This window comes from Zea mays, chromosome 3 (assembly GCF_902167145.1).
Source record: "Zea mays cultivar B73 chromosome 3, Zm-B73-REFERENCE-NAM-5.0, whole genome shotgun sequence".
Lineage (NCBI taxonomy): Eukaryota > Viridiplantae > Streptophyta > Magnoliopsida > Poales > Poaceae > Zea > Zea mays.
Window position 1 is genome coordinate 157,589,042 of NC_050098.1, and position 13,482 is coordinate 157,602,523.

Genomic DNA, 13,482 nt, shown 5'->3' on the forward strand with positions numbered 1-13,482 from the left:
TTTCTCGTTCTGCCATTCTACGATCTCAACCATTCGTTCTACAATTCTATAATCCCAGCCGTCCGATCCTACGTTTCAGTCTAGCTCCCCGATCCCGCACAGGCGCACACCGATCCTGCTCCTATCGCGCCCCAAAACCCTCTCGTATGGAAACCGTCGCCCCCGACCTCCCATCTCCTCCCCGAAACCCTCTCCTTGCCCTCAACGCCGTCCCTCCTGCAATCCCGCCCCCGCCCGCGCCGTCGCTTCCCTCCATCCTGCCCCCGCCCGCGCCTGCATCCCGCGCCGCCCCCGCGCTCCCATCCGCTACCCCATCTATCTCGCCGTCGACCTCGCCCACCTGCCTCCGCTGATCCCATCCCCGCGCTCCCCTCCGCTACCCCATCCATCTCACCGTCGACCCGCTCCGGTACCTGTGGGTCGTGAGGGAGGAGCGACTGGAGATCTCGCAGCCGGCGCTCGACCGGCGGTCGCAGATCCACCACCGGCTCACGGCGCGCGCCGCGCGGAGCGGGGGCGTCCACCGGCGGTACTACAAGACGAGCGAGCACGACCGGTGCTACGGCAACAACACGGGCCCGCCATGCGCGGGGTGGGTGGAGATGATGGTGCCCGTGTTCTCGCGCGCGGTGTGGCGGTGCGCGTGGCACATGATCCAGAACGACCTCATCTACGCCTGGGGCATGGACTACAAGCTCGGCTACTGCGCGCAGGGCGACCGGAGCCGCAACGTCGGGGTTGTCGACAGCCAGTACGTGCTCCACCCGGGCATCCCTATGCTCGGCGACGGCGGCAAGGCGACGACGACGGCTGCCACATCGGCATTGGGGACGGCAGACCGGTTAGCGGTCAGGCAGCGGTCCTACACCGAGCTGCAGCTGTTCAACAAGAGGTGGAAGTAGGCCGTGGCGGAGGACTGGTGCTGGACCGACCCTTACCCGAACCCGGCGACGACCACCGGCTGACTGTTGGACGGAGCGAGGCAGCGCAGGGAAGTACAGTAGTTGGTAGCTATCAGATTGACCTTGCCTAGAAGATGGTAGTAGATCATACACCCGCATTAATTTACAGGTTCACAGAGAGCTATACATATGAGGCCTAGATGTGATCGACAGTGAGAAGGCCTAGGGGAAAGATGGCTGCAGAAATGGTGAAGGCGGCGATGAGTGGCAAGCTCAAGGAGATGGATTGGGAAAAGAAGATCAAAATCTGCGAGCTTGTGGAGCAAGATCCTGGGTATGACTGCCACCCCCTGGTTTTTTTTCATTCGGAACCCTTGTTTACTGAGTAGCATTGCCTAAAATACAGACAGGGGTTACACTGTTTAATCAAGTGCAATAGTTTTTATATGATGCTTGCTGCCTAAAGAAGTGTAGTTGTGGATATTGTTTTTCTGTGACCTGTTTAGTTTCAGTTTTCAGTGTATCAGGTTGCATTGTTGAAGTGAAAACACGATGTTTTAGATTTTAGAGAGTGTAACCTGTGTCGTTTAAGATTTTAGACAATCTGCTGGAACTGAGTTGTACATTCTGCAACTTGATGGTGTGCACGAGGTGGATGCGGTGGCATTGCCATGGGGGAAGGAGACACACGAGGACAGCAAGGCAAAGGCGAAACAGAGGGATTGCGAAGGCAGAACCCTCTTAATGTAAGTAGAGGTTTACTCTTTTCTCTGATTCGATGCTTAATCTAAGTAGAGAATCTAGCCAATCGCATGTCGACATGTCCTCCCTTGGCCTGCAGCTAGCAAAGGCATCAGCAACTATTCCACAATCTCCTCCATCGTGTGTGCTAGATACCAATATCAACATAGATATATATTTGCATTCCTATTTTCTTTTTATCGGCTAACAACAACTAACTAAATCTGTGTCAATGCACAGACTGAAACTTAAAGCAAACAAAGAAAAACAATCCATCTAGAAATCATGAAGATGAACTGCATGCGTATGGAGAAGGGGTAGATGGAATATGTAATTTTTTTGATAAAAATGCACAGACTGCTGCACTAATAGTTGCTAAATATATTAAGTTCATAACTGAGCAGGTCATTGGTCTTCGTCTTGCAAATGACAATGGGACTTCTGCAAAGCACATCAGGAAGAACTAGCTGGTACATTTCTGAAATTTGCATTACATTACACACTCCATAGGTTGACAATAAAGATTATGTGGTTTTAACTGGATAATATGTATCCTTCCCAATCCTCATCATTCTTTTTTGACGTATCTCTCCTTTGTCCTTGTCTGTACTGTGTAGGGCCTATGCAAGGAAGAAGGGAAGAAATAATGTGACACTAGATGATCTCATTCATGTTATTACTCTGAAAGGAAGATGTCAGTTGTCTTTTCTGTCCCTTGATTTCTTTTTTTATTGCAACTTGATTTGTTCCCACAAATTTCATTGTATCGAAATATAATTCAATATGTGCCTTTGCATGATTCGTCTTTATTTGCCTACTACGACTAAACCTGTAGCTAAACAAATGGACAATTGTTGAGATATTATGCTTGAAAGTTTCCCATCTTTCTTGTCCCATGAAATGTTCATTGTCGGGCAGTTTTACACTTCTACTTCCATGGTTGTGATATAGATTATTTTGTTGGGCTGCAATACCAGAGTAATAGGGTGTCGGCAAACCTAACCCTCTGGTATCTCCCTAAACTTATTCTGATGAAAACCACCAGAAGGCTACAGTTCATGTCAAGCCTGTGCATCTGTTGCCTGACATTGGCTCATGGTTTTGTTCATATTTTTTAAAGATAGTATTAGATCCTTGCACACCAAGTGATTTCCCCCTCAGTGCTTATCAGTATGCCATTTCGCTCGAATAAAATGAACTGGAGCTATCTAGAGTATCTAAAATGCAGCTCATACTAGCGGACCCTGGTCAATGTATTCTTTAGAATTAAGTCAGCCCATTAAAATATTTCCTTGTTCAAGCATATGTTTATGCCTTGAGCTTGATGCTGGAGTTCAAGTGCTTTCTGATTCAGTCTCCATGACGTGTGATCTGGTGAATTGATTCAAGGCACTACTAATTATGTTATGCAAATAATTTTGACAAATAACCCTTGTGGATTTGATTGTAAAACTGATGTCAGTGAACTACTAAATTTTCTTGTTTTTGTGTTCTTGAAAAAAATCATCAACCTTTTATTTATCCTAGGGCTATACTTTACCATTTGAAACTTGTTATAAATAAGATTATTACTCACCTACCTTTACTTTATTTGATTATTTGAATCTTAACAAGCTTTTTATATAGTTCATTGGCATTGCATGACTTGTATCCTTAACAGAGCACTTCAGTCATTATGCTGAACTGAATCCTGACCCTAATGCTGGTAAGGCATGAATTTACATTTGATACTTAGGAGATGTTTGTTTGGGATTATAATCTACCTAGATTATATAATCCAACAACTTTTGAACTACAAATTTGTTGGATTATATAATTTGGGCAGATTGTAATCCCAAACAAACACCCCCTTGAAAAGGTTATGTCACAGATCTTTGTAATCTTTTGAATTTACAGAGCACAACGGGGAGAATGGTTGGTTTTGTGGCGAAGATATGCCTAATGGTGGCTGGGTTCATGATGATGAGGACATAGTTGATGGTAAGTATTGTGCTTTTCTTGTTCTACATTTTTGTGCTAATGTAATAGCAGCACTTATATGTCTTACTTTGCATGCGCCGATCAGCCGATGCATTTAGATGTATTTATTTCTAATTATGGTAAAAAACGAGGCTCTTTACTGATATAGTTTGGTTTGCCTAATGTTTCTTCTACACTTTATCTCCCCTTTTCCTTCCTCAACCTCAATGTTATAGGATTAACATCACTGAGTGACTTTCTAGAGTTGCATTGATGGTTCCTTTTGGTGAGAAAAGGTCTTATCGTTGGTCGAGATTGTAACTTGTAGAGCATGATGTTGAATCATGAAAATTAGTTGTGTACTTTTGATCTAACAAATAGAAGGTCGAATTGGGAAAGGAAATACTAAACACTTCAACCATTTTTCTAGAGCATCAAAATAACAACAAATCTCTACTTGGTACTAATTCATGACTAAGTTTTTCTAGAGCATCAAAATAACTGCTGCTTGGTATTGGTCAGCTTCTAAAAAATTTCAAAACGAAGGAGATGGTTATTGGTACTAATTCATGACTAAGTTTACTGCTGACGTATTTTAGCTGTCAGAGAGTTCATTTTGTCACTTTCAATCATTCCATTGCATTTCATCTCCTTCAGTGCACACTATGACAACCTACTGTGATATTATTACTGACAGTATTCTTTGCATTTTTCTCTCTCTTTTAGTTGGTTACAATATTAGCAGGATATATTGCAAAGGGACCACCATTTTGATGCTCTGGTAACAATCTGTGTTTTCTTTTTGTTAGGTTACATACATGTAGTTCTCATTTATGAAGTGGGACATCTTGTCCTCACGAGATGTGGTTCTATGATTTCAGTTAGTTTATTAGTTTGATTTCAGTTAGTTTATTAGTTTATCAAGTGGGACATAATTGAATTGAGTTTGATTTCTTTATGTGTTGTTGTGTAGAGTCTAGCCCTTTCGTTCTGCTTAGAGATAGATGACTGGTTCGGTGAAACTCAATTTATCTCTACTACTCTATAAGAACCTAATGTAGACCACACCGTGCACCATGGTTCTGCCTTCCATAGATCTGCACCACCGTTTGTTCGCCTTCGTTGAATCTGCACCGTACATCCATGACTCTGTGTTCGCCCACGCCTGTGTGTGTCGTCCCCCGCCTTCCGCTCCACGCGAGCAACCCTCCCACTCGGTCTTCCATCCGCCGTCTAGCCTCCCGCCGGCCCCTAGCTCACCCCGGTCCTCCCTCCGTCGCCCACCCCCCTCCCCCCGCCGTCGCCGTCGTTCCTCCATCTGCGGTCCCTCTCACATATCCTACAACACCCAGCCCCAATCCCCCACCCACAGGAGCCCACTGTCCCACCGGCTCGCCTATCCGCCCTAGGCCCCAACCCATTTGAATCCACTGGCGATTCGACGGAGGGGGCGATGGAGGTGTGTGACCTGCGCAAGGTGTGGGAGGTCCATGAGCTCAAGACCAAGCTCGACGCGGCGGCCGCCCAGGCTACCCTCGATCGCGTCGACAGTCAGGTCTAGCCCATCATGCGCCGCCATAAGTGAAGCGTCAAGGCGGCGGCGGCGGCCGCGTCGTCGCCGAACCCTAGCAGCTTCTCCCCCGGCGTCGGCGGGGAGAGGGAGAAGGCGGCCATCGCAGCGCACCCGCTGTACGAGCGCCTCCTGGAGGCGCACGTCGCCTGCCTACGCGTCGCCACCCCCGTCGACCAGCACCCCCGCATCGACGCGCAGATTGTCGCGCGCCCCCCGCCGCTCGCCGCGGCCGCGGGGAGGGCCGTCCGGCGGGGAGGAGCTCGACCTCTTCATGGTACGGCTCGACCCCCCTACAGGCTCCTTCCTATCCCGCCTGCTCTGCAGCTGTGCGCTGCAGTTGAACTGCTATAGGTTTGCGGATTTAGGGTGTGGGGAATTTGGGATTTGGGATTCAAGGAAGGTTTGGTTTACTGGGTCTGGGTGACGTGTACCTGGAACCGCTTTGGCTATAAGTTTCCCGGTTTCCCCATTTTTTGCCCCATGGATTTGGAGAACTGAGAGAATGAATCCCAAGCTAACTGTAAAGTTGTGATAGTACCTGCTATGTAGGATTGGGAGGTCGTGGCCTCATGGCTGGAGCCGTTTTGTGGTCATGCAATTGACTGCAATAGCTAACTGGATTGGATTGTCGTAGTTGACCTTATGGCTCAGTCACTTTTGGAGAATTGCATCATATCAACGGAACCCTTCTATCTGTTTCAAGCAATAGAGGGAAATTGCCCCTTTCACCTTTCATGTCGCTATCGCTGTTATGTGATCGATGGTCATATGCTGCAGTGCCTGTTTGCTATTGTACGTGTGCTGATTCAATGTCGTCTAATTTGAGTTTTGTTCTGTTGTCATGTTATTCACTGGATTAAATGAGCCTATGCGCTGATGCTTCTACCTCACTATGGCTGTTTCACAATGACTATTGCTTCACTAGAAGTAGAAGTTGTCTTTGTCTAGGGTTCTGTACATAGTTAAGATCTTCCACATCTGTTTTTTCCAGGCCTTCTTGTTCCTAGATTCTAATATATTCCTGTTTTTATTGCAGACGCACTATGTATTGCTCCTTTGCTCATTCAAGGAACAGCTGCAGCAGCATGTACGTGTTCATGCAATGGAAGCAGTGATGTGTTGCTGGGAGCTTGAACAATCTTTACAAAGCCTAACAGGTGGATTGTTTTTTAAAATCTTGCGTTAATTCAGAAACTTGGCTGAAGCTTTCAGATATACACTACTTGCTTTTATCATCATTTCAATAATTGTAGCATTGCTGTCAGATAGAAAGATGACAAAGTGCATTCAGTATTTATTGCAATCATGTAGTAATTGAATGAATGGAAACATCAACATTAACTAAAAGGAAACAGTGAAAAGGAAGAAAAAATATTTTGCAAAAGTATGAGTATGTGACAGCTCTTTAATTGGTTTGAGTCATGCTACAAGCGTTAACTATGTGGTGGCCTATCAAGTATTGCTTTTTATTTTTGGTCCAATCCATGAACATAATCATTAATCTTCTGTATATATTGTGCACTCTGTTTACAAATGTTGGTTCTAGGCTATTAGAACACAGTACTCATTTGTTCGCTTTTCAGCTAACAGTTTAGCTTATTAAACTACTTGTGGTCCTGCTGGTCATAATAGCTTTTTATTTTTGGTAGAAGCAAGGTTCATTCACACTTCAAAATTCTGAGGCAACTAGGTGTACTAATTTTTTTCTGCCTGTACCGAGCTTATATATTTAGAATGGTATGCTGTGAAATGTCACACATAATATGGTCTATTGCTAAAGAAATTAAAACATCATCTAGGCACAAACTCGACACTATGTAGAAATCTCAGACAAGTGAAGCCCTTCTGCAGTGAAGTCTGGTAGCTGCTGCATCTTCGGAACACCTAAACTCCTTTTCAGCTTGAGAACATTGTATTGGTTGGAGCAGCAGGTAGCATCCATGATTAGAAACAAAAATAGGGGAAATAAAATTAAAATGCATTTCAAAATAAGAAAACTAGAAAATGCAGTTGTCTATGTTTTTAATAAGCTGAAACAAATTGTTGGTTATTAAGCCGTGTGACTGATCAGATGGCATCTATTTGCGTGCGTAGGTGCAGGAGTGCTACGAGCTCTCGTCGGAGTACAAGAATGACCAATATCAGGCTCGACTTTGTGAGCTCGAGTCTTGATTCATAGGTGTGCTCCCTATTTTGGATGCGAAGTAGGCGTGTTTTTAATATTCGTGCTCGATTCATCAATGGAAATTAGAAGACCTATGATGTGATTTGAGGAAATATGTATATCTATCGACCACGTCTCTGATATGTGTTTGTGATCTTAATTTCTGTTTGTGATCTTCGGGAAACCTGGTTTTCCATTGACGATTCAGCAGGGCGGGAGGTGCTTCAACCCCGACACCGTCCACGACCACGCGTCCTACGCCTTCAACAGCTACCCGCCTCAACCAGCTGCGACTTCCGTGGTACGACCCCAAATTTACTGAGTACATTCACAACATCTGATGTGGTTATTACCCTTCGATCCCAAATTTACTGGGTATTCTGTCTGCACTCACATGACATTAGTATTGAACATGTATGATGTTATGACAAATGGTGGTATGACTTTGGAATACCATCCTCATAAGTTGCAGGAGTTTCTTGGTGGAGTTGACACTTCTACTTTTTTCTTCTAAGAATAGAAACTATGCTACTAATACTGTAAAAAAACTACGCTGCTAACAGTGGCTTCATTGAGTTTGTCATGTTTTATTGGTTGCTGACATGCTTATTTGAGTTTGCGTTTTGTATGACTAGCGATTCTTAACTTACCATGAGATTTTTTTTCACATCTAACTTTTCAATAATGTGTAAAGATCTTTCATTTATATGCAGGTGGTAATGTGGCATCTCTAAGGTCGTACTTGCATATCAGTAAGTCACTACTCACGTACGACTATTTAATTGTTCGGTAATTTCGTCTATGAATAGATCTATCTATTTGGCAGTCTATTTATCATCTGAATGTACTTATTGACCTATTAAGCTTTTGTTCGTTTATCTATTTATCAGTTGATTTCTTTCTCTGGGCTATACATGGTCAGTATGGCTCTTCTTTACTGCACATTGTATCACACAGCAACTATGTCATTTGAAGCCGTATCCATTGCTTAAAACAACAAACAGTATGGCTCTTTTTTGTAGCAAGCTACTGATTAGTGTCCAAAATGGTTTAATGTCAGTATGTTTTGTTTCGTGCTTGGTGCAGAGATGGAGAACCAGAGAGCGCTCAAGGGCATCATCCCCGCCAAGAGGATGTTGTTCCGTGCCATGGCCGCCACATCGGTGGCAACTGACGAGATCGCGGCAGCAGGAAAGGGCCGATCCAATCAGGCTAATAGATGACGACACGTCAGGGGAAGTCCAATTCACCATAAGACTTTTTTCTTAAAACCTCTATGTGGTGCTCATATTTTTTCAATCTACAGGTTGTCGAAGACTTTTGTTGCAGATGATCCAAATGTTGTTGCTATCCACATGAAGAAAGGCGTGAGGCGATAGCTGTAGAGACATGACATTGCCACAACAGCGGTAGTGCCATATCGGTGGGCTTGTAGATGCTTCTTCCATGCGGTCTGCAGGTTAGTCCTCTTCTACATCCTCTGATGGTCTGATCACAAACATGTGCACAGACTGATATGGATAAACTCATGGTCTTCTTTAGCTTCAGAGGCGAGTGACTTATTAAGTTGTTTCCATGTCAAATCAGACGACAGTGACCTCCTGGTGGCGGTGGTGCTAGATCGCTGGGGCTGAAGAGGCGCCCTGTTGTCACAACAAGTCTTAGACGTGGTCTGCAGGTTAGTTCTCCTACATCCTCCAATGGTCTGATTGCAAACATGTGACTTATTGATTTGTTATCATGGGCATGGCAGATTAGATGATAGTGACTTCCCTTCCTTGCGACTCATGGTTTGTTGGAGCTGTAGGATTCTCCCGGCACAATGGAGGTGCTATCGTCTGATCATATCTCTTTCTGTGATGCAATTATAGTCCTAATCTGTAGTCAGATAGATGGAGTACACAGCCACACATTTAGCCTGGGTGCTGAAAGGGGGAGCCACACACTTCCGATTCAAGTATTATTTACCCGCTATGAATTCTAAGGTAGGAAAATAGGAATGTAAGAATACCTATCTTCCAAACTGCACACAATATCGAAATGGTGGCTTTCCCAAGGCTTAGATATGGGTGCTGCCCAGGCAGTGGGGAATGCCACAACTTGCGCCTGCTTGTTTATCACGGACGAGTAGCGATTCTTACTAGACGTTCTGCATGCAGTCGGCACTCACGACGGCCTTGGACATAATCCTGAGCAACAAGATGCTGAACTTCTATTTGGACCTGGCTGTACTGGTCTTGCGGATCTTGGGAATAGGTACCCTGGTTTGATTTATGAAATACCCTATTGTTCAGACAATTCCTTATGACAAATAATATAGCTCTCATGTTTCTTCCTCTTTTACAGTTGCTATATGGCTTCAATAATGCAAGTCATGTTTTTAACCCACCATTCCATATCAAGGTTGCTTTTAGTTTTCATATTCATTTTTTATACATTGTTACATTTGTATTTTTTTCTTTTACTTTACTCTTCTTTTTTTCATTTCAGATACTTTGAGAAACAGAGTCTGAAAGCTGCATTTGCTTCTGCACTAGCTGATCCAACAGTAGACCTAAATATGCAAATGTAAGTTTATAGCCTTGCTGAATTACCAAATCTAAACTGCACTTGGAGTAAGGCATGTATGGATTTATGTTCCAAATCTCTTCACTACTAATGATGCTTGTTTTAGAAATGTAGTGTGAATGACAATGAAACTAACCTCACCTGTTGATGATGTAGCAATCAGCATTCTAAAACTGTTTTTTTGTAATCCATTGCATATGTCTAGAGATTCTTGTTGAATTGAACTGTCTTGTCCTTTTTTATTCACACATATTCACTTTTTTAGGTATTGCACTTGCACATTCCGGCCAGCATGCACCCAAGGTTGACCAAACTGATTCAACAGTGTTGGGATGAGATCATAATGTGCGTCCGACTTTTGCAGAGATCATTATAGAACTCCAAGATATTCTACACCATATCTAGATAGCATGATCCGCTATAATACTGAACAACTCTTATATGTGTCTAGGTGTGGTAATAAGCGAATAAAGTTGCAGCTAATATGATTTCTTGAGAGCCACTTGCCATGTCCTTTTTGTTTAATACAATAACTTGACCTGAGCATATACTGTTTTTAACAGGCAACGAGGGATCTCTGAATGTGATCTAGCATGTGTTGCTTATCCATTATGGCATGTTATTTTCTTAGTATAGTTTTAATACCGATTGACAGATGTTGACTTCCATATCTATACTACTATATTGAAAACTATATTGAGCATGGATGAAAATTCCTAGATGATCGCAAAGATTGTTGTGGTTTGTAATGATGCAATCATTGGCCACTCTGAGCATCAATATGTTGCTACAGGGATGCCCACAAAAGCTGCTCTGAAGGTATAATTTGTTCATGTGATAAAATTTCCTTTCATTTGGGGTGCTGTTATAGTTAAGTTGTTTTTCTACTGTGAAACTATCTTCCATGTAGTTTTGGAGCAGGAAATGTATATCTGCAAAAGGTTAATAGCAATTTATACAACAAAAGAAAAATATGATTTGCCCTCATGTTTCAGGACAATGCTTCCACCAGCGCGGCCGTAGAGGCGGAAGCAAGGGGTTGGGCTTCTGTCGGTATTGGACAGCGCGCTGCCAAACGTGCCAGCCACTCTCGCTGTCGTCCGCCTCCCTCTTCCACGATAGGTTCGCCCACACCGAGCCTAGACGCAGACAGCTCTCGACCGTCCGCTACAGCGCTGTCGAAGGTGAATCTTATTCTCTTCTGCTCACAGGTTGCGAGGCTTGGGCTGAGAAGTTAATTTAGCTGCTCTTTTGACGTGATGGTGCGGTTCAGAGACGGTAATGGAGGAGGCCTCGCCCGGGACGGTGGAGGAGCCGCTGCTGGTGAGCGCAATCAGAGGGAAAAAGGTTGAGAGGGCACCAATCTGGCTCATGAGGCAGGCCGAGAGGTACATGAACGCAAGTCCACTTCCATTTTGTGACAGTCTTCTATGTTGTTCTGCTAAGCATTTCTGTAATTAACATTCCAGTGCGTATCTCGAAGGAATGAACTAAATCGTTTAGTAGTATTATATAGTAGTAGTCTCCAAAACCGACTGATAAAGTATTTTAGAAATAGAGGAATTAACCAATATTCTTCATAGCAGTGAACATAAATGCTAAATGTTTGTCGAGTGTTGTGATATGTGTCACTTCATGATCTGTTATATAACGTGCTTTCGAACTGGGCCTTATTGCTTAGGAATATGTCCCATATGGTATTCACTACAAGTTTTAATATTAGATTACAGATATCATACTGTACCAAAGTTTGATTTTATTCTTGACCCAAGAAATGCAAACGCCTTGAGACCAAAGAAGGTTGTCATAACGTCAAGGAACTAGAAAAGTTATATGTTTTTGTGACAGTCTGACCTGAGTTGTCTCTCATAGCTACAATAACTTTTAGGATCAGCATCTCTGATGAGTGATAAAATGTGTCAGTTGTCAGTGGTCATTGGTGCTTAACTGAGTTACCGCCTAACATTTTATCTATGTATATGCTTTGTGATAGCATTGGACTTTTTTCCCTTATTGGCACAATCGTTTTTGACTTGTTCTGATTTTCTTTTTTTCTTCCGGCTTGCAGTGCCTCAAGATTCTGAAGGTTTCCGTCAACCTGACATGCACCACGGAATGGAGGTTCGCCTTGGTTTGTCCAAGGGACCTATCTGCCCTAGCTTCAGTTGAGGCAGTGAATGTAGTTCTGCGGACCACATTAGGATGGTGAAACGGTAAAAACTGATGGCTTGCATATGTTCAGAGTGTTATGTTGTAATGAACGCATATTGCGAAGCATCGCAGTTGAGCTTCAGGATCTCTGCAGCTGCGGGTGGCTTCTTCTGTACTCGAATTAGAGTTAGCTGTGAATTGCAATCCTTTTGTTATTTTTCTCTAACTTGTACGGAGGAAAGCAATCCATAGGAATTTTTAAATATGCAATCAAAATCTATAGGAATATTTGGTGCATGGCTGATTTTTTTGCTAATTATCTAGATCAACTCACTTGTTATGATTGTTGAGTTGATTCTTGATAGCATCACTAAACAATGACATATTCGTGTACAAGTATCCCCGTTGCAACGCACGGGCATATACCTAGTAGAATAATGAAAAATATGACTAGAAAAAAGAGATTCAAATAAAGTCGAAGCAACTATTCCTAGCCGAGTCGACAAAAATTGTGTTGACATGAAGATCGATCACACGTGTTATTGTTGGATCACCCAAGTCATCACAGACCAAAGAATACAATGAGGTTCACACTTACTTGGTAAAGAACTGACAAGTTCACGAGCAAACCAATAAATGGTATCCAGCGGTGCTTGTGTTACAAAGAACGACTAGTTTCTGGGCAAACTAAGAGGTGCCACCAAAGCTCTCGCACAGGAGAAACGTCATAAGAGCATCTCCAAGAGACTCTTTATTTTTTACTCTCTATTTGACTATTTATTTGTCTCTCCATAAATATTAAACTTTATATATAACATCTTATTCCAACAGACTATCCAAAATGCAATTTAGCTTGGCTAACGAGAGTTGCTAGCTAAATTTGGCTAGTGAGTGAGTTAATTTAGAGAGCCAGATAGCTTAGCAAGTTAAATGCCTACTCTGTTAGAGAGCTATTATGCTATTAATTAGTTAAAATTTAGCTTTACAATCTATTTAGCTAGTCTCTTGAAGATGCGGCAAGGACATCGTCGGGTTGTCCATGGTCGGCTAGCAAGCCTAGAGCGTCATCCTTGTTTTATTATATCAAACGATGAATAACAACATAAATGTTGGAAAAGTTTAGGGAAAAATAATAAATAATAGTTGTAAACAGGATCATTGGGTGTGTTAGAGCATCTCCAAGAGCTCTCCATAAAACGACTCCTCAAAATCAGTTTTAAGGGACATCTAAATAATAAGTGGGGGTAAATTTTAATCCTTTCTCCAACAGATCCCTTAAAGCAGCAGTTTGTTTCTGGGGAGCCCAAAAAACCCCTCATTTGTAGCTACAAATGAGGGAGTTTTAAGGGCTATGAAAAAGTTGGGGGCGCTTTAGGGGAACTGTTGGAGACATGTTTTTGTGTTTTTCCCCAAAAAATAGATTT

General features: G+C 43.1%; 1 long non-coding RNA gene and 1 pseudogene across 1 annotated transcript; both read left to right on the forward strand.

The window, feature by feature from the left end:
• The first annotated feature begins 359 nt into the window (after window positions 1-359).
• On the forward strand, window positions 360-1,578 carry LOC103652310 (uncharacterized; annotated as a pseudogene).
• Window positions 1,579-5,386: 3,808 nt separating this feature from the next.
• On the forward strand, window positions 5,387-10,308 carry LOC109944859 (uncharacterized). The gene is made up of 12 exons (XR_002268131.2): window positions 5,387-5,449; window positions 6,212-6,332; window positions 7,270-7,354; window positions 7,551-7,640; window positions 8,053-8,091; window positions 8,426-8,798; window positions 8,927-9,017; window positions 9,093-9,167; window positions 9,499-9,595; window positions 9,686-9,742; window positions 9,830-9,907; window positions 10,173-10,308. It is a non-coding gene; the product is annotated as an uncharacterized lncRNA (long non-coding RNA).
• The last annotated feature ends 3,174 nt before the right edge of the window (window positions 10,309-13,482 follow it).